We start from the raw sequence: 22526 nt of genomic DNA on the forward strand, positions 1-22526 counted from the left end.
CGCGGAGATTTTCATAGCCGACGTGGATAAACTCTATATGTAAATCATACACACATACTATATCCTTACTTTTATAAATTTTAGTTTTAGGGAATTATGCCCGTTAGAGTGTACTAGAGCATTCTGAATCCCTCCTGAATTTAAATCCCCTCCCGAGAATTCATGTGCATTTCCTGTCGAATTCACTACGCAGATTTAAACATGTAATTTTCGAGTTTGTTAATAAAATAATGAGTATGTACATGCAAAAAGCGTGTTTGTCTCTAAAAAAAAAATAAATTATTAGCATTGGCCAAGAAAATATTTTGTTCGTCGACAAATGGATCTAAACAAATCGCATACCCCTTTTTTAAAAGGCTTCGGAGATTCACGGTTTTAATTTGAAGCAAAAATTTTCAAAGTCTGTAACGCGCGTTATGATAGGCCGTTTCAAGATTTTTTTTGTCTATGTTCAGCGTATATGCGGTCGGATTGGTTTCTGAGATTATGAAATTAAAAACAAACGCAAATTAAAACTGACAAATACAAAGCTTTGAAACGCAAACACAAGTTAACTCAAATTAAAATCAACAAATACGAATCTCTGAGATGCATTTTACTCTTTTTGGATTGACAACTCTCTTTTTTAAGTGGTATATTATAATTAATTTTTTATTTCAATAAACTAGAAGTTTAAAACTTAGTTTTATTGCGAGGAGAGGTCCCAAATGATAATAAGAAATTCTAGAACTGTTCTCAAAATGTTTTTCCCCTTTTGGTTTGTGTCTTTTCTCGGATAGGAACAGTGACGTAGCATCGTTTTTGAAAGTGGGGGGGGGGGGCAGCCCAGATAAAAAAAATCAACTTTCCTGGTAAGCAAAAAAAAAAAGGAAATTGTCCAAACTCGAAAATCCGGTTTGGGGTTGAAGGGGGTCGGGGTGGGGGTGGGGGTGTTAGGTTTCAAACTTCTTTCAGTACCAAATCTTATTCTTAAACTACTATGTTACCCTTTTTTGACTTTACTCTAATAAAAAGGGGGGGGGGGGGCAACCAGCCTTTCAATGAACATTTTCAATAGTATTCAAAAATCTATGGTTGGAAAAAAGTAGTGGGGGAATAGCATTAGCTCTTTGAGCCTTTGTGCTCAACACTAAGAAGCAGAGGGGACTATTTAATATAATTAATGCATTTTCACTATATTATAGAACCCCACCCTTACATCAGAACATCTAACCCAGGAAGCATGAAACTCACAAATGTGATCAAAAATGTTTATGCTCATTCATTCCCCCAATAAATTTTCAAACACTGACCAGATATGAATCACATATATTAGATGGCCTTAAACATGTGTAATTAAAAAAAATGGACAGACATACAAGGCCCCACATTATTTTCATTTTTATAATCTAAACCTTTTGAGTTTGAGCAACTGACATTCATAGATATATACCACAAACAAATTTTCTTATCTTCCACACAGAAAAGTAACACTGGTATTGTTTCAATATTTCTTTTAATGGAAATGTAATTAATAAATTTTAACTTAGTAGAATGTAAAAATAGACTCTTAAAAATTTCCCCAGAAACTTTGAATATATGTACATGTACCTTGGCCAAACATGAAGTTGTTTAACTATACAAATATTAATTCCAAAGTGAGAAAGGCACCTAATTTAGCAAAGATATCTGAATTTTGGAAAAGAAGTTTGTGTTATTTATCCTTAATAATCTATAATTGTTTCTTTGAGTGTGTCTTCAGAATAAAGTCTTCATATTTAAATAAATTTTTTGTCCAAAACAAAAGAGTTTATTGTTTGGATGTAAAACATAAAGATCAATCTTGACTGAGAATGAAATCTACAATTGTCAACTTATTATACAAAGTGAAAATATTCCAATTAACTTAACAATACCAAAGTAAGTGTGCTTCATTAAAACCCATATCAAGTGTCTTGATCCTTTGACCATTTAAGTAAATACATGTAACAAGATTTTATGCATAAAAATATGTTATTGCATCAGAATGCCATCCGAACAAACTTGATCTTTGACAAAGTTATTCTAAAATATATAAAATGAGTTTTGCCAAAGCAATCTCTTTTCATATTATTCATGTGAATTCTATGATTTATATGTCCTTATTGCATTGCACCAAGCACACAATATCCACAGGAAATGAAATCAGTGGCACAGCTAAGCATCCGGGCTTCCACATCAATCCTAAAAAAAAAAAACAATCATCTATCATCTTTAGTCTAACTAGCATTTTGATTTCAAATGAAGGATTTATATATTTGTATCAGCTTGTATGTCACCTTCCTATATATTAACTATTGATACCCTTTCATACAATATGTACAAGTAATTAATGAAAAATACAAGTCATAAATCATGCATTGATCCAGGGGGAGTTTAGAACACCCCCTCCTCCCCTGGAGTGTTCAAAATTATCAACTTTGTATAGTTAGACAGTCAATTTGTTTGAGAGGCTTTTTTATTAGGTGTGCCTCCCCTGGAAAAAATTTCTGGGTCTGTGCATAATGCATGTAAAAGGAGCAAAAAATTTATTCATAGAATAAATGCCGTTGTTATCTCCAGTTTGCTCATTCTGCATTGTCACAATACTTAAAATTAAGTAAGTGATCTATCGCGTAATTTACGATCATCATGTTTTTTAATAATATAATTAGATAGGTAACTTCACAGGAAAGAAGGGGTAAAAACCCATTATAATCAGTTCACGATACTCAATGATCATTTAATTAAAATCATTAAAGAAACACAGGACAGACTGGGTAACGACGGGGTCTTTAAACAACAATTAACATCTCGAAAACTGACCAGTTATCCCCGCGATGTCAATCCGGAGAGGATTAATTATCTTCAAATCAGCTTAAATAGATAGGTGAAAATACTAAAAATTTTCATATATATTTTTGTGGGTTTTTTTAAATTGAATTTTTAGGAAATTGTGTTCAAATTGACACAAATTTTATTTCTTTCCGACTAACCTATTACAGATTTTCTAACCGATTACCATCGTTCCGACCGAGTAACCGGTTAACCGATTAGAAATTGCCATCCCTAATATATATATATATAGAGAGAGAGTTGTGAATCCCTGTGTTTTGCTTGTATGTCTTCTTAGTCTTTAGTTATTTTGTAAAACAGGCCCTTTATACCTAAATCGAAACAAGAGATGTTTGTGAAACACTTATGCCCCCCCCCCCCCTCCCGACATACATTATACTACAGGGTGCACAAGCCTTTATTATGGGCAGTATACATTATGGGCAGTGTACATTGAAATGAAATTGATCTTTTGAACTTAAAATCAATAGGGGTCATCTACTGGTACTATCTGAGATGCATCAAAGAGAAATAGTCTTCTACATCACATCTTTGGCAAAAACGTGTTTCTCATGATATATCAGTAATTTATTTGTTCAACCTTTGCAGAGATAATGAACAGAAAGCTAAGTCCAAGGGGCATAACTCTGTCAACAATTGCTCGATCTTACCCAAAACAGAACCTGACCTAGATATTCATATGATAAATCTGTATACCAAATTTCATTTCAGTATGTGCAACCTCTGCGAAGAAAATGAATGGAAACTGTTGGTGGACCGACAGACAGACAGATTGACCGACCGACCGACAGACAGCAGCAAAGCAATATACTCCCCCTTCTTCAAAGGGGGGCATAATAAATGTACAAACCTTTGAACTTGAAATTGTTAAATTATACCTGTTTAGCTATTTTATGGGTGTCCTATCCAGACTGCCCTCTTCTTGATTCAGTTGTTGGTACAAATAAGGTTTTAACCAATATTTGGAGTTGACCTTGACCTAAATGGTGCTTTTCGATCTCTTCGAATAATAAGAAACAATACATGATTAGCAATACAAATAGAAACTTGTATGATTATCATCTTGTTACTTTATATATGTAAATTAAAAAATTATGAAATTCAATGCAAGTTGTTAACTTCATTAAAAACATATATTTGTTATATCTGCTAAGTTCACAATGTAATTTAAAGCCAAGGGCAATGAAAATCAATTCGCTATAAGCATCAAAAAGCATCATGATTCAATGTTGACCAAGTCATGATTGACAACATATGCCCATTCTATCTTGGTCGACCAGGATTGCATTGCGCCAGGATATATTACTTCCAAACGCAGCCAAGATTTCTTCAAGCGTCAATCCTGGCCAAGTCAGGATGTATTTCTTCAAACGCAGTCAAGATTTCTTCAAGCGTCAATCCTGGCCTAGTCAGGATAACATTGCGCCAGGATGTATGACTTCCAAACGCAGTCATGATTTATTCAAGCGTCAATCCTGGCCAAGTCAGGATGTATTTCTTCAAACACAGTCAAGATTGCATTGCGCCAGGATATGTGACTTCCAAACGCAGTCATGATTCGCTTTAGTATGGTAATATGTAAGCGCTTCCCTAACACCGAAAAACCGCTGAAATGTGTATTGGGTTTCCAACCTCCCCGTTCGTCTCAGCTGACAAGTAAGGTAAGTTCAGGTGATTTTTCCCTTATAAATCTTTATGAATAGCTTAGTTTGCTGTTCTAAACATGTAGTTTACGTAATGGTTCTTTGGAGTAAATCATATGAACAGCATTCCAACAATCGAAGACATTCTGCAGTTTTCATCGAGGAAATTCGAATTTGTCTATCGACACATTTGTTATACAATTAAGACAAGTTTGGCTTTCCAGAAAGCCTGAAATGTCATCTCTTTGGCTTCATGAATGTCACAGAATAAACAGTGGAATGTTATATCATTTTCTCAGCAGTAGTATCGCTTTTGAAAAAAAAGAAGGGGGGGACAAAAGAAAAAATCAACGAATTATCTGAACAATCTTTGACAAGGGGAAAAAGGGGCTGTCCAAACTCAACATTTTCATTTCTTGGAAGGGGGGGGGGTTACAAATTTTCCAACAAACATATTTTATAATACATTTCCATGGGATGATTTGACGTACGATACTGTAACAAAAGATGGAATATGGGGCAAGGGCGCGCCTTTCAATGAATGTTTTCAATGTTTAATTGGGGAAAAAGTGGAAGGGGCCTGTATTATTTTACCTGTTGTAAATATGCTTTATTCATTTTAAATATTGTTTGTACAATGTCTGTAAAAATCTAACCACTGAGAAATATTCTTAAAAATGAGATAAGAATTTTTCCATATGAAGATGGATATAAAACCTTAGCCTTCCCTTTGACTTTAATTCTTAGTCGCCTTGTACGGCAGCAAAGAAATTTTAAAGCGCTAACTTAATGTAATCCGAACCTCAATTAATTTCCAAAGATTTTCCTTATTTTCCTTAATCGTATCCTCTGAAGTGACTTGGCCATCGAGCCACTGGGAATATCAAGGGAAAAATTGAGACTCTCCTGCCTCATACCCTTCCATGCCGATTGATGTTTTGACGCTATATTAATTCAATTTCAATTTCAATATTATGTATAAGTACATGTACATGTATACGCTCCTGGAAAAATAGCATGAATAGAAAAGTTATAAAATTGAAAAGTTACCATTTAAAATTAAGCATTTGCACAATCAAAAGAACCCCAATATACCAACATCGATTTTATAGGCTGTTCCATGAGACACACATTTTGTAATTTTGGCTTTATTTCAAGAATACGAGGAGTGATTTTTTTTTACTCTTTCCTTTTAGCAAAAAACGCAATTAGAATTGCATAAAGATAGTGGTAAGTTGCTTTACTTATTAATCCTTAAAAAATCTTAGCCAAGTAAAGAAAATTGTGTTTTTCCTAAAACTTTTCTGCAGGGGTAAATTTAAATAATAATAAAAAAGAATAGTGCAGACATTCGAGAAAATACTCGTAATGATTCTTTATGATCTTTATTCCAATGCCTGCAGCACTGAGTTACTTAAATCAGAGACATTTATGTTTCTGCTTAAATTGTGCTTTTAGGTAAAACTTCTTTTCTTCGATTTTTTTTTCTTTTGAATAAGTTCTGTTTTATTTTACATACAACGTATATACGGCAGTAATTATCGATTGACTAGTACGTACACATAAGAATTAAGTTTTTGCCATTGTATATATGTATGCATTTAACGTGAATGTTTTCACTGTTTTCTTTCGTCAGTAAATCTTGGATCCACGCCTTGGCTGATACGTTTTGTGTATTTTGATTCCCGCGCGCTGACCATCGTTTAACGCAATAGCCTAGATACAATGTTTATGTGTATTTTGAAGACCACCACGCAAGTGATTCTACCTCTATTATCCATAATGAACCCTGTGTAGATTTACTTTAAGATGTGCCATTTACAGAACGCTCAATTTTGTTTACATCTCTATATTTAGAAATCGTGTCATCTTCAGGACATTTGCCAGAGCACCAGCTTATCGATGGCAGCTTACACAAGGACTTCACTTCCGGATAACGAACTTAATGTGTCATCTCCCGAGGGAGATGACAATAAATGGCTCTTTAATTTTCTATGCAGTTAAGAACATGAAGAAATATGTTATTTCATTAGCATATAGAATCAAGTTGTTTTTATACAATACATTCAAGAGAAATTTGCTTAATACTTTCATTCAATTATACAACTCTGGGGCTAAATTGGAAGGGGGGCTTCATCCTGCTCTATACAGATAAATTACAACACCTACTGCATTATATTTTTGCAATTTAAAGTAAACGTATCATTTATGTACTTTTTTTTTTTCTTTTTAGTACCACGTAACAGTAATTTGTGTGTACTGAACCATCAACATATTAAACTGCAGATCCATACCGGCCAAGACTGGTGATAGATATGTATAGGTAGGTTTTCTTTTACTTCTTGTAATTTTGGGCAAATACATTAAACTTGAATTTTAATTTTGTCTTTTTATGAAAAGATGCTTTTAATACATGTATTCATATTAATTTAAAAAAAGGTAATTAGTAGCAAACAATGTTTGTGTAACTTCTTGTATTGAAAAAAAATATAGTTTCTTGAAAATTTAAATATACATGTACATGTATTCTTTTATATTATTTGTAGATACACATATATATATGACTAATGCATGTATATTAAGAATGTATTAAATATTAATAGTATTTTAGATTGACGCATGCTCAGCTGACTGGGGACTATGAGTATGGAAAACCATTTTGCAGAATTAGGAATGTGCAGCTGAAAGTGGTACACTTTATTTACAAGCATTTCAAATTTATAATTGTCTCTATATACTTTCTGTTTGTTTTAACGAAAAGGAAACCAGCAATCATACATAATGGAATTACTTATACAGATATATTTTATGTTTTCCAATGTCAAGGTCAAAGATCAAAGGCCAAGACTGATGTCAGCTTGAAAGAAACCACTCTGTGCATTGGATTTGCTAGATAAAAGATGATGAATTAATGCACCAGATTCAAGTCCAAAGGTCAGTACAGTAAAACACGGTTAATGTGAACATGCTTACAATGAATTGATGCTTATAGTGAATTGATTTTCATTGCCCTTGGCTTTAAATCACATTGTGAACTTAGCAGATATAACAAATAATGTTTGTAATGAAGTTAACAACTTGCATTGAATTTCATAATTTTTTAATTTACATAGATAAAGTAACAAGATGATAATCATACAAGTTTCTATTTGTATTGCTAATCATGTACTGTTTTATTCTTATTCGAAGATCGAAAAGCACCATTTAGGTCAAGGTCAACTCCAAATATTGATTAAAACCTTATTTGTACCAACAACTGATTCCAGATGAGGGCAGTCTTGATAGGACACCCATAAAATAGCTAAACAGGTATAGTTTACCAATTTCAAGTTCAAAGGTTTGTACATTTATTATGCCCCCCTTTGAAGAAGGGGGAGCATATTGCTTTGCTGCTGTCTTTTGGTCGGTCGGTCAATTTGTCTGTCTGTCGGTCCACCAACAGTTTCTGTTCATTTTCTTCGCAGAGGTTGCACATACTGAAATGAAATTTGGTATACAGATTTATCATATGAATATCTAGGTCAGGTTCTGTTTTGGGTACGATCGAACAATTGTTGACAGAGTTATGCCCCTTGGACTTAGCTTTCTGTTCATTATCTCTGCAAAGGTTGAACAAATAAATTACTGATATATCATGAGAAACATGTTTTTGCCAAAGATGTGATGTAGAAGACTATTTCTCTTTGATGCATCTCAGATAGTACTGGTAGATGACCCCTATTGATTTTAAGTTCAAAAGGTCAATTTCATTTCCATGTACACTGCCCATAATGTATACTGCCCATAATAAAGGCTTGTGCACCCTGTAGCATAATGTATGTCCTGGGGGGGGGGATAAGTGTTTCACAAACATCTCTTGTTTAGATTTAGGTATAAGGGGCCTGTTTTACAAAACAACTAAAGACTAAGACCAGAGACACACATGTACAAGCAAAACACAGCAATTCACAACTCAGCCATTATTAGCTCTGACACCTGAGCCAAAGGCTCAAGTGAACTTTTCTGATCAAAATTTGTCCATGGTCTGTCGTCATCTATAACTTTTTTTTTCCAAATTCCTCCCCTTCCCAACAATCACTGGACCAGTTTAAATTAAATTTGGTACAGAGTGTGACTGGGTGAAGTAAATTAAAGTTTGATCAAATAAAGGGTTACACAAATTCTTCCAAGGGGAGATAATTAAGAAAAAGTAAAAATTGGGTGAGGTCATTTAAAAATCTTTTCAAGAACCACTGGACCAGAAAAAAAATGAAAATTACATGAAAGCTTCCAAAGATAATGTAGATTCAAATCTGTTCAAATCATGACTCCCAGGTTAGGGTGTGACCACTATGGCCAATGAAAGTTATATATGTATATATATATATATATATATATATATAATCTTTATAAATCTTCTTCTCAAGAACTGTAAAGCCATGATCAGACATATTTATTTGGAAGCATCCTCTGATAGTGTAGATTCAAGTTTGTTCAAATCTTAACCTCCAGGAATAGGCTTGTACTGCAGGTAGTGATCAATTTAGATTTTACATGGGATTATATCTTAAAAAGAATCTGCTGATGAACATGAAGGGCCACAAATATGCAGGTGGGCATTGTGACCAATGAATCTTTTTTTTTTACTTTGACCTTTGTTATGTAATAAGTATGTATATTAACTGCAATCAAACTTATACATCTGAAAGCAATATTTTTTGGGATAAAAGACAGGATATTTGCTTAGAGAATGTGAGGGCTTCAAGAGTATAAAATAAAATCAGCTATAAAGTAGCAAGATGGAGATAACAATGGCATTTATTCTATGAATAATTTTTTTGCTTCGTTTACATGCATTATGCATGGACCCAGAAATTTTTTCCAGGGGAGGCACACCTACTTAAAAAGCCTCTCAAAAAAAATTGACTAACTATACAAAGTTGATAAATTTGAACACTCCAGGGGAGGAGGGGGTGTTATAAATTCCCCCTGGATCCATGCATGATTTATGACTTGTATTTTTTCATTAATTACTTGTACATATTGTATGAAAAGTATCAATAGTTACTATATAGGAAGGTGACATACAAGCTGATACAAATATATAAATCCTTCATTTGAATTCAAAATGTTAGTTAGACTAAAGATGATAGATGATTGTTTTTTTAGGATTGATGTGGAAGCCTGGATGCTTAGCTGTGCCACTGATTTCATTTCCTGTGGATGTGTGCTTGGTGCAACGCAATAAGGACATATAACCCATAGAATTCACATGAATAATATGGAAAGAAATTGCTGGAGAGATTGCTTTGGCAAAACTCATTTTCTATATTTTAGAATAACTTTGTCAAAGATCAAGTTTGTTTGGATGACATTTTGATGCAATAACATTTTTTTATGCATAAAATCTTGTTATTTACTTAAATGGTCAAAGGATCAAGACACTTGATGTGGGTTTTAATGAAGCACACTTACTTTGGTATTGTTAAGTTAATTGGAATATTTTCACTTTGTATAATAGGTTGACAATTGTAGATTTCATTCTCAGTCAAGATTGATATTTATGTTTTACATCCAAACAATAAACTCTTTTGTTTTGGACAAAAAATTTATTTAAACATGAAGACTTTATTCTGAAGACACACCCAAAGAAACAATTACAGGTTATTAAGGATAAATAACACAAACAAACTTTTTTTTCCAAAATTCAGATATCTTTGCTAAATTAGGTGCCTTTCTCACTTTGGAATTAATATTTGTATAGTTAAACAACATAATTTTTGGCCAAGGTACATTATTTGGCAAAAAGTGCAAAAATGCAACTTTACAGTTCAATATGTTTTTTGAAAAGTTTATAAAATGTATTCAGTTTTCTTGCTTCAAAGTTTCTGGGGAAATTTTCAAGAGCCTATTTTTACATTCTACTAAATTAAAATTTATTAATTATATTTCCATTAAAAGAAATATTGAAACAATACCAGTGTTATTCTTCTGTGTGGAAGATAAGAAAATTTGTTTGTGGTATATATCTTTATGAATGTCAGTTGCTCAAACTCAAAAGGTCTAGATTATAAAAATGAAAATAATGTGGGACCTTGTATGTCTGTCCATTTTTTTTTTAATTATACAAGTTTAAGGCCATCTAATATATATGATTCATATCTGGCCAGTTTTTGAAAGTTTATTGGGGGAATGAATGAGCATAAACATTTTTGATCACATTTGAGAGTTTCATGCTTCCTGGGTAAGATGTTCTGATGTAAGGGTGGGGTTCTATAATATAGTGAAAATGCATTAATTATATTAAATAATACCCTCTGCTTCTTAGTGTTGAGCACAAAGGCTCAAAGTGCTAATGCTATTGCCATTTGTGCGGTGTGTGTAAACTTTTTAGAATATGGGCTATATCTCGAGAACCCCTTGGCCGATTTTTGTCAAAAAAACTGGGTACGTTACACATAACAAGGCGGCCCTGTCTCCAAATTTGATTCCAGTGGATCCGCTTTACTGCATGATTCATGTCAAATGCACTAACCAAGAATAATCCCCAATATAGTTGCACACATTCACTTTCTATGTAAAACCACAAGGGGAGACCGGTTATAAGATGTTACTTGCGGATTCCTGATTGATGGGGCGATTCCAAGTTTTTCCTTTGTTTAGCGTCCACCCTAAATTCGAAAACCTGTCTTCCTAAGGCACGTAGCAACGGGGGGGGGGGGGTTGATGGCCCCCACTACTTTTTTCCAATCATAAATTTTTACTATTGAAAATGTTCATTGAAAGGGGCCAGCCCCCCCTTTTATTAGAGTAAAGTCAAAAAGGGTAACATAGTAGTGTAAGAATAAGATTTGGTACTGAAAGAAGTTTGAAACCCCCACTCCTCCGGTCCCAAACCCGGAAAACCGGAATTTTTTTTTTTTTTTTTTTTTTGCTTGTCAAGTTTTTTCCAGGAAGTTGAATTTTTTTCTCTGGGCTGCCCCCCCCCCCCTTTCAAAAACGCTGCTACGTCACTCTTCCTATCCGAGAAAACACACAAACCAAAAGGGGAAAAACACAACATTTTGAGAACAATTCTAGAATTTCTTATTATCATTTGGGACCTCTCCTCGCAATAAAACTAAGTTTCAAACTTCTACTTTATTGAAATAAAAAAATTAATATACCACTTAAAACAGAGATGTCAATCCCAAAAGAGTAAAATGCATCTCAGGGATTCGTATTTGTTGATTTTAATTTGAGTTAACTTGTGTTTCCGTTTCAAAGCTTTGTATTATTTGTCAGTTTTAATTTGCGTTTGTTTTTAATTTCATAATCTCAAAAACCAATCCGACCCCATAAACGCTGAACATAGAAAAAAAAAAACTTGAAACGGTCAATCATAACGCGCGTTACAGACTTCGAAAATTTTTCCTTCAAATTAAAACCGTGAATCTCCGAAGCCTTTTAAAAAAGGGGTATGCGATTTGTTTAGATCCATTTCTCGACGAACAAAATATTTTCTTTAGCCAATACTAATAATTTAATATTTTTTAGAGACAAACACGATACTTTGCATGTACATACTTATTATTTTATTAACAAACTCGAAAATTACATGTTTAAATCTGCGTAGTGAATTCGACAGGAAATGCACATGAATTCTCGGGAGGGGATTCAAATTCAGAAGGGATTCAGAATGCTCTAGTACACTCTAACGGGCATAATTCCCTAAAACTAAAATTTAAAAAGGGAGGATATAGTATGTGTGTATGATTTATCCACGTCGGCTATGAAAATCTCCGCGTGTCGTCTTCAAATTTAAAGCAATGCAGCATGAAGCGGCAGACACTTGCATTGATATCGATCAGTAAAAGATCGATCAACGGTCACAGTCGAGTGGAAATTTTTTTTATTGGTCCTCATTAAAGTACATGTATAACTTGATTATCAGTAACCCCCCCCCCCCCCACACACACACACACACACTTCTATTTAAATGGAGACAAAATACAAATAATCGAAATGCAGAATAACAGAACACACATAAAAGAATCAAAATTCACTTTCATGTTCCTTTTGCAGACCCGTAGGAAGCAATTTCAGTTTGGGGGCACAGCCATACATTTTCAGTTGAGGGGGCACTATCGACTACCAAAAATTCCTTGACAAGCAAAAAAAAAAAAAAGAAAAAAAAAAGGTCATCAGACGTTTTTATTGAGGAGGCACATGCGTATAGTAACTATGTTTTCTATAGTAATCTATATATCGCCCCCCCCCCGTGCCCCCCCCCCCCGGTTCCTACGGCCATGTTTTTATATGCTACATAGAGATTTTATTGCTAGTTTAGTTATCAAATTTATACGAAATCTGATGTTATTTTGTTACTTGTCAGTTGTGGGAACAATAAGTAAAACACGTCACAGTGTTTCTTATAGAGTTATCCTTGCCATTCCTGGATTGTATCGCCTGATTATGTTTGTTTTTCATGTTAGTGTCTGATAAAAAAAAAAAAAAAAAAAAAAAAAAACCTTTAAAAATATACCTAACAAACTGCTGACATGTATTACATGACTATACATCTACTAAAACAAAAACTGCTTTAAAATAGATACTGGTGTTGCTTTAGAACTCCTCCTGATGTTTACATGTTACACAACCGTAGGTAAGATATTTTATATATATATGTGACAATGATAATGTTCTCACTTCCTTCGGATACATAAACTCGATCTGGGGCATTTCCTCCGCAAATCTTTACATTTGTCCTTGTAGTAACGATAAATTACTTTAAATATTTTTTTTTTTCCGGAACGGATTATCATCACAGAAATCTTTAAAATTCAGAGATAATGTGCACCATTTTTACAAAGGTGATACTGGGCAGGAACCCCCACCCCCACCCACCACCCACCCCCTTCTCCAGCCCCGATGAACATCCATTGGAATACTGATCATATTTCCTATGACATACTTAATGTATTATTTCATGGATAATCTGGATAAAATCCTTTTAAAAATTCTCGCTTACTTCAAGATTATCAATATATACTAGTATAGTGTAGTTAATATGTACATTCGTTTTATACAGGTAAATATCTATAGAAATATCTTTTTTTTTCATTTCAAGACTTGAAATGCCTTAAAAATGTATTAGAAAAATAATTTCTGAAAAAAAAAATCGAGTTAAATCATCGATTATGGAGCGGAAAGAGGGGGTGTCTTGTTCACAAGTAATAAATGATCGTGTTTGTATTTCTTACAGAACTGGGAACAGATAATCTTTATTTATATATAGACAATAAAAAAGGTTGATTCATGTTTCACTTAAATTTTCGTAGTAAATGCCGAAAAAGTACACCACTGTCTAGGTTTATAAACCTTATAAACTTAGTTTGTCAACATAATTAATTTTTCCTTATCTATAATTCCTTGTAAATTATAAAGTAAACCCGATTTTACTTGAAAACACTGATGTCAATATTCCGATCAGCATGATAAATGTATATATAAGATAAATGTATATATATATATATATAATTAATAAGTGTAAATAAGAACTTTTCCATTCCCAGCTGCAGACCTCCAATAAGTAAATGTAGGTCGGCAGTGGAAGATTTAGAAGTTTTTAGTCATATATAAAGCACTTCCTGATTATCCGATAAAACATTAGAATCCTTTCTGACATAATTAATTTTGTCAGATAAAAATCTGCAACAATACAGTGACAAGGATAATAAGTTTAAAAAAAATGTTCAAATGGTGACTTCTACTAGTATACGCCAAGCTTCCCTCCTAGCCCCCCCCCCCCTCCCCCTTTACCTGCCCCAATCACTAGCTACATATTGCATGATATTTATGAATCCCACACATATATAAATTGAAAACAGCTGATGATTTTCAATAAAAAGGTTTTAAAAAAACCCTTTCTTGAACAGTCAAATAAAGTCAATGTCCACTATGAAGGAGATGCGCGTTTTAATTGGAGGTACTTGTATGTAATTAAATGTAAACTAATCATCTGAACCAGCCCAACTTATGTCGTTTTTTATTTTTTACGCTGTAAATATTGATTCAATATTTATCATAGTTGCAAAGACGGAAGAATTTGTTTCAAGTCCATATTTTCAACATGATTGCTCTTTGTGACGTCATTTTTTCCAATGCATGGCGTCATTAATTACATGTTATGTCCCATAATAAATTTCACTGAGAAAGGTTTATATATGGTTTTCATTTGCATAAATAGTATTAAATTATTTTTCAAAAGCAGAATTGAATTTAAAAGACAATAAAAAGAATAATAAAACCTTCAGATACAGAATTAAACAATTTATTTCTTTAAAAGTATAGATTTATTGTGGAGAAAAGTGACGTCTATCCAAAAATGCAGCATTTTCAACTTCATTTTTTTTTTTTTGTAAAAACGGGTGTGGCCGCACTTTTGTAAAGTCATTTTTTCTTTTTGATATTAGAAATCGGGTTATATTTATTCTTTCTGTGAAATTTCGCATACATACTCGGATGCGGCCATATCGAAATATAGACTTGAAGAGGATGAAAACATCCAAAATAAGGGAATTCCGGAAAATAAGACCGGTTTTAAACATTATATAAATGAAAGGGCGCTTTAGTTGAGAAAAAAATGTTAACCATTTCACACACAGGGAAACCTCAACAGTAACTTGATACATTTGATAAAATGTAAACCTGTGTTTAATTTTTGCCGATTTTACAGGGCCGATTATTGGGCTTACCGTACCCAGTTCTTTGTCACAGAGTATCCTTGGCCAAAGGGCTCTCTTTTATACTAAAACAAGGGATGTGACCCTTAAACAAGGGGTGATAACTAGGAAAATAAAACCACAAGTACTGGTTGCTAAAAAATCTTCTCAAGAACCATTGGGCAGATTATCGCCAAATTTACATACAAGGATGAGGATATGTTGTAGATTGAAAGTTGTTCAAGGCATCACCCTGGGGCAAAGGGCGCAGTCTTGGGGTCACTTCAAAGTTGAAAAATTATGTTTTGTTTGATAAACTTTTATACTTTGCTTACTATAAGGACTAGGATAATGAAATCTTGTCAATTGATGTACCTTAGGACCTCATATCATGTTGACTCAAAAGTAGGTCAGTGACCTACTTTTTAAATGTTGCAGGCATTCGTTTTCAAATTGATCATCAAAAAAGTTTGATCATCAAACTTTGTCAGTTGATGCATCTCTCAAAAGTAGGTCACCTTGGCCTACTTTTTTAAATTTTCCAAAACATTTTAGGTCATTATTTAAGATACTGTGAGGATTAGAATCGTCAACCCTTGTAAGTTGATGCATCTTGGAATCTTAAAACACATTCATTAAAAAAATAGGTCACAGTGACCCACTTTTTGAATTCTGTAGACATTTGTTTTCAAATAGTTTCAGAGGCATATTTTGGACACTTTAGGGCCTATGATAATCAAGCTTTGTCAGTTGATGCATCATGCGTCCCATGAGAATGTCAACTGAAAAGTAAGTCACTGTGACCCACTTTTGAAATTTTATGGCTATATTTAAATATTTCAGGTACTAATTGGCTAAGAATCATCAAACTTTGTCAGTTGATGTATCTTTGGTCCTCAGACTAAGTGTGTCAAATTTAAAGTGGTCTCTGTGACCTACTTTTAGAATTTTATGGATATATTCAAATATTTAAACACTAATTGGCCTAGAATCATCAGCCTTTGTCAGTTAATGCATTTTGGGTCCTTGAAGTATTTTGATTAAAAAGTAGATAACCATGACCTACCTTTTAATATTTATTTCTGAATATTTAAGATAATAAAGGGCTTAGAATCATTGAACTTTGTCAATTTAGGAATCTTGGGTTCTCAGAGTATGGTAGCCAAAATGTAGGTCAAATTGACCTACTTTATGAATTTCAAGGCTTCATCTAAATTATATAGGATACTAAGAGGCTTCAAATAGAAGTGATATGTAGTACAATTTATCAGAAGTTCCATTCAAGGTCCTTGGGGCTCTTGTTACATGCAGTTATTTTGACAACTCTACATGCTTAACATTTGTCTCTTTTCTCAGAAAATACAACACAATATATATATATATATATATATATATATATATATATATATATATATATATATATATATATATATATATATATATATATATATATATATATATATATGCTTTAACTTTTTTGCATTTCTTTAAAAGTTCAGTTTCAGTTTTCTATAACATATGCAAAGGTAAATAACAGCAAATCCCCCCCCCCCCCCACCAAAAAAGTAAAATATTTTAGTACAAGATGTAAAATGCACATTATCTATAACACAGACAAACAGTACTCTAATTTATTGCTTTCTTGTATCAAGGACCTTTCAAGATATTAAAAACAATACTAAAATGCGAGAATAAGTTTTTTTTTTCATGCTACATAGTATTTGCCCGAGAAACAAAAAAAATACTCTATACACATACACAATAAAAAAAGAAACATGAACCACATAGCTCACCAGAGTTACTTTGGTCATGTTTTCCTCAGAATACTTTTAATAAAAAAAAATTATTTCTTCATTCTTATGAAAACAATTTGCCCCTGTATAGTTTTTACATTTGGCCAAATGCATTGTGATTAGTCTTGGCCCTAGTGTTCTTCAAAAAAAGATTGTTAAAGATTTTTTCTTTTTTCCCCAGCAAAACTTGGATCCCCCATTATGATTCCACCCTAAGGGCCACGATTCAAATGAAGTTAATTTTGCACTACCCTGAGGATGCTCAACTAATCAATTCCTATGTCAAACTGACCTCTTATTTTAGCCCCAACATACCCCCTTTGATTTAATGATCAATTTAAAATCTATGCTACATCCAAAAAACTTTAAATTCCTTTATATTTCCATGTTAAAGTTAGATCCCTATCTTCGACCTATGCTACCCAGGGTTCTCCACATTTGAAAATTTAACCATGAAGGAAGCTGTGCGAAAGCAAAATGTGATTGAAAGCACGAACATGTGTTAGACTCTCTTAACTTCATTAATCAATGATCAATTGTAGCTTACCCATGGGCGCCACAATTTGAAAAATTCAGAATTCACACTATCTTTTGTCATAAACCTTTCATCTTTTTGGCCAAGATGTTCTTGAGAAGATTTTTAAATAATCCCTTCATCCACCCCATTTTTGCCCTTCTTGATAATCTACTCTTGGAAGGGGGAAACCAGTGGTTCTCAAGAAGAAGTCTAAAATGATTACAGTATATAGACAAACAGATGCTGCACAATGGATGATCAGAAAAGCTCTCTTAAGCTTACAGCTCAATCTGAGAAGATTACATTCTATCATTTCTATGTAAAACTAATTCAGTGAAGATCTCTTTCTTTACACATCAAAAATACTCTCTATACATGGGCGGTGATTCCGCAACTGGTAGAGGTGTCATTTATTGCCAAGCTCTGAAAAAAAAATTAATTCATTTCAGTGCATATTTCAAAAAGTTTAGAGCAAAAATTGACCAAAAATATTTAAAAAGCGTTTTCTCTTCAAATATTTTGGTCCCCTTTAGGGCTGTGTCAATATATCGATTAATCAATACATATCAATATTCAGGAATGTATCGTATCAAAAAACTAACTTCCAATTTGTATTGGACAGAGAGTTTTTCTTAAAATTCTGTGAAAAAGTTGGGAATTTCAGTCCCCAAAGATTATATTTCACTGTTTTGAATTAAAGCTGATCAATAATGAAATAAACATGAAGGAGATAGCACATCTTAATAACTACTGCAAAATACATAGACAACTATTTTTCAACATATTAGTTTTACAGTCATTAAAAATTTGAATTTGAAGTGTACTTTGTAAAGAGAGTGAGACATGAACTTTCAATTTAGTAATAAAACACCCAGTTTTTATCAAATTCATGCATTAAATGATTTACAAAACCTTTTTTAATAGATTTGTTAAAGAATCCAATATATCGCATATTGCATTATGAAATATCGTATCGTATCGAAATATTTTGGTCAATACACAGCCTAGTCCCCATCTGATTTTAAACTCCAGTTTGAACAAAATGTACCGGTACAAACCTTTGAACTTGAAATTGGTAAACTATACCTGTTTAGCTATTTTATGGGTGTCCTCTTCTGGAATCAGTTGTTGGTACAAATTAGGTTTTAACCAATATTTGGAGTTGACCTTGACCTAAATGGTGCTTTTCGATCTTCGAATAAGAATAAAACAATACCTGATTAGCAATACAAATAGAAACTTGTATGATTATCATCTTGTTACTTTATCTATGTAAATTAAAAAATTATGAAATTCAATGCAAGTTGTTAACTTCATTACAAACATTATTTGTTATATCTGCTAAGTTCACAATGTGATTTAAAGCCAAGGGCAATGAAAATCAATTCACTATAAGCATCAATTCATTGTAAGCATGTTCACATTAACCGTGTTTTACTGTACTGACCTTTGGACTTGAAACTGGTGCATTAATTCATCATCTTTTATCTAGCAAATCCAATGCACAGAGTGGTTTCTTTCAAGCTGACATCAGTCTTGGCCTTTGATCTTTGACCTTGACATTGGAAAACATAAAATATATCTGTATAAGTAATTCCATTATGTATGATTGCTGGTTTCCTTTTCGTTAAAACAAACAGAAAGTATATAGAGACAATTATAAATTTGAAATGCTTGTAAATGAAGTGTACCACTTTCAGCTGCACATTCCTAATTCTGCAAAATGGTTTTCCATACTCATAGTCCCCAGTCAGCTGAGCATGCGTCAATCTAAAATACTATTAATATTTAATACATTCTTAATATACATGCATTAGTCATATATATATGTGTATCTACAAATAATATAAAAGAATACATGTACATGTATATTTAAATTTTCAAGAAACTATATTTTTTTTCAATACAAGAAGTTACACAAACATTGTTTGCTACTAATTACCTTTTTTTAAATTAATATGAATACATGTATTAAAAGCATCTTTTCATAAAAAGACAAAATTAAAATTCAATTTTAATGTATTTGCCCAAAATTACAAGAAGTAAAAGAAAACCTACCTATACATATCTATCACCAGTCTTGGCCGGTATGGATCTGCAGTTTAATATGTTGATGGTTCAGTACACACAAATTACTGTTACGTGGTACTAAAAAGAAAAAAAAAAGTACATAAATGATACGTTTACTTTAAATTGCAAAAATATAATGCAGTAGGTGTTGTAATTTATCTGTATAGAGCAGGATGAAGCCCCCCTTCCAATTTAGCCCCAGAGTTGTATAATTGAATGAAAGTATTAAGCAAATTTCTCTTGAATGTATTGTATAAAAACAACTTGATTCTAAATGCAAATGAAATAACATATTTCTTCATGTTCTTAACTGCATAGAAAATTAAAGAGCCATTTATCTTAATTGTATAACAAATGTGTCGATAGACAAATTCGAATTTCCTCGATGAAAACTGCAGAATGTCTTCGATTGTTGGAATGCTGTTCATATGATTTACTCCAAAGAACCATTACGTAAACTACATGTTTAGAACAGCAAACTAAGCTATTCATAAAGATTTATAAGGGAAAAATCACCTGAACTTACCTTACTTGTCAGCTGAGACGAACGGGGAGGTTGGAAACCCAATACACATTTCAGCGGTTTTTCGGTGTTAGGGAAGCGCTTACATATTACCATACTAAAGCGAATCATGACTGCGTTTGGAAGTCACATATCCTGGCGCAATGCAATCTTGACTGTGTTTGAAGAAATACATCCTGACTTGGCCAGGATTGACGCTTGAATAAATCATGACTGCGTTTGGAAGTCATACATCCTGGCGCAATGTTATCCTGACTAGGCCAGGATTGACGCTTGAAGAAATCTTGACTGCGTTTGAAGAAATACATCCTGACTTGGCCAGGATTGACGCTTGAAGAAATCTTGGCTGCGTTTGGAAGTAATATATCCTGGCGCAATGCAATCCTGGTCGACCAAGATAGGATGGGCATATGTTGTCAATCATGACTTGGTCAACATTGAATCATGACCCGGCCAAGATAGGATGACCATGTTATCAATCCTGACCTGGTCAAGATTAAATCATGACCTGGCCAAGATAGGGTGGTCATGTTATCTTGACTTGGCCACGATAGGATGGTCATGTTATCAATCCTGACTTGGTCAAGATAGCATGGCCATGTTATAAATCTTGACTTGGCAAAGATAGGATGGCCATGTTATATGATGACCGCGGCCAAGATAGGATGGCCATGTTATCAATCCTGACTTGGCCAAGATAGCATGGCCATGTTATAAATCTTGCTTTGGCCAAGATAGCATGGCCATGTTATAAATCTTGACTTGGCCAAGATAGGATGGCCATGTTATATGATGACCGCGGCCAAGATAGGATGACCATGTTATCAATCCTGACTTGGCCAAGATAGCATGGCCATGTTATAAATCTTGACTTGGCCAAGATAGGTTGGTCATGTTATCAATCCTGACTTGGTCAAGATGATGAAAATCATGGCTTGGTCATGTTTGAAATCTTGACATGGTCATGATTACCATCCTGACCGGGTAGGATTGTTTTACAATGAAATATATAGAACATGACATGGGGGTCCCCTATGGCTTTCCATAGTATCGTAATCTAGCGGGAAGTAGGGGAACGCAACTCACTACTATTTACCATTATGTATCTCGGTGTAGTCTACTTATATGCCAAGTTATACTGAAATCAGACAAGAAGTGTAACTATGAAGAGTAGCATCTTAAAAGTATTTCAAGAAAATTTCTATTTTAAGTAACCATGGCAACGCTGATCATCAAAATCCAAAACTGATATTAAGAATTATGTATCATACTGTAGTCTACGTGTGTGCCAAGTTATACTAAAATCAGACCAAAACTGTAGGAGGAGTATCGTTTTGAAAGTATTTCAAGGAAATTTCTATTTTTAGTAACCATGGCAATGCCGTTCATCGAAATTAAAAAAAAAAAAAACGATATAAAGAATCATGTTTCTTAGTGTAGTCTACTTGTGTGCAAGTTATACTGATATCAGATCAAAATTGTAGGAGGAGAATGATTTTCAAAGTATTTCACAGAATTTCTATTTTTAGTAACCATGACAACACCGTTCATTGAAATCAAAAACCGATACACAGAATTACCTATCTTAGTGTAGTCTACTTATGTGCCAAGTTATACTGAAATCAGACCAAATTTAAATCATTTTAAAAACTATACTTACATATATCAGCTGCGTATGCACACGTTTTAACTGCTAACAAGAAAAGTTTTGTAAACGTGTTGTAAATGTGTAGTTGTATTTCTACTGTACATTAACATGTTAGCTGCAATAATGTAGCCCTCTCGGATTTTTTTTTTTTTTTGGGGGGGGGGGGGGGGGGGAGAGGGCTACAACTCCTTAGGATCTCCGTAATGGTGCAAGTGCGGGAGTGATTCACTACCGCACAGATTTCGGCTCAAATTATCAGTAAGCGGGTATTTTATTAGCATATCTTACCTGAACTGATAAAATGTAGTCATGCAAGACATGAATTGATCCAAAAATATACAGAACAATCTGTATATTGGTTATTTTTCGTGTATGTCAACATCACAACTTGAATTTATCCGCCATGTTTACTGACCTTGATCGATTTTATTTTGGGACAACCAATGAGAATTCGGGATCTACATGTAGGGGAGCGGATCTGTTTTGGATTTTCCTTATTATAAGCATAAATATCACTGTTTATGAAAAAAATATTACATGGAATGCTTTTATTTATCGATGTTTAGTAATATCATACAACACAAACATTTATCAACACCGACATTTACTTTATCAAGTGATTCTAAATTTCAAGCGCAAGTCTCAGTACATCACGCGAGAACTGTCATGGCTGCAGAGGAGAACGACTGGGAAACACGCAGATTTATTTTACTTGGTTTTCGCGTATAATGGGCTATGATGTTGATAGTGAATAAAAATTCCGTCTTATTGGAAGTAAGTTGAATGCAAAAACAATT

The 22526-nt window shown here is 33.4% G+C and overlaps 2 long non-coding RNA genes across 5 annotated transcripts; one reads left to right on the forward strand and one right to left on the reverse strand.

Moving 5' to 3' along the window:
• Positions 1-1856: 1856 nt before the first annotated feature.
• On the reverse strand, positions 1857-20543 carry LOC133176280 (uncharacterized). 3 transcript variants are annotated; one of them, XR_009719420.1, is made up of 6 exons: positions 20085-20543; positions 19547-19636; positions 19180-19258; positions 18936-19043; positions 18575-18680; positions 1857-2202 (listed from the first exon to the last, which is right to left on the reverse strand). It is a non-coding gene; the product is annotated as an uncharacterized LOC133176280 (long non-coding RNA). The 3 variants fall into 3 exon arrangements; XR_009719419.1 differs by lacking the exon at positions 1857-2202 and adding an exon at positions 17830-17911; XR_009719421.1 differs by lacking the exon at positions 1857-2202 and adding an exon at positions 17830-17911 and having other exon boundaries at positions 19180-19266.
• LOC133176281 (uncharacterized) lies at positions 6687-10378 on the forward strand. 2 transcript variants are annotated; one of them, XR_009719423.1, is made up of 5 exons: positions 6687-6819; positions 7100-7186; positions 7323-7430; positions 7686-7805; positions 9645-10378. It is a non-coding gene; the product is annotated as an uncharacterized LOC133176281 (long non-coding RNA). The 2 variants fall into 2 exon arrangements; XR_009719422.1 differs by having other exon boundaries at positions 7108-7186.
• Positions 20544-22526: the final 1983 nt, after the last annotated feature.

This window comes from Saccostrea echinata, unplaced genomic scaffold (assembly GCF_033153115.1).
Source record: "Saccostrea echinata isolate AGI-Se365-2 ecotype Australia unplaced genomic scaffold, CSIRO_AGI_Sech_v1 ptg000072l, whole genome shotgun sequence".
In the NCBI taxonomy this organism is placed as follows: Eukaryota; Metazoa; Mollusca; class Bivalvia; order Ostreida; family Ostreidae; genus Saccostrea; species Saccostrea echinata.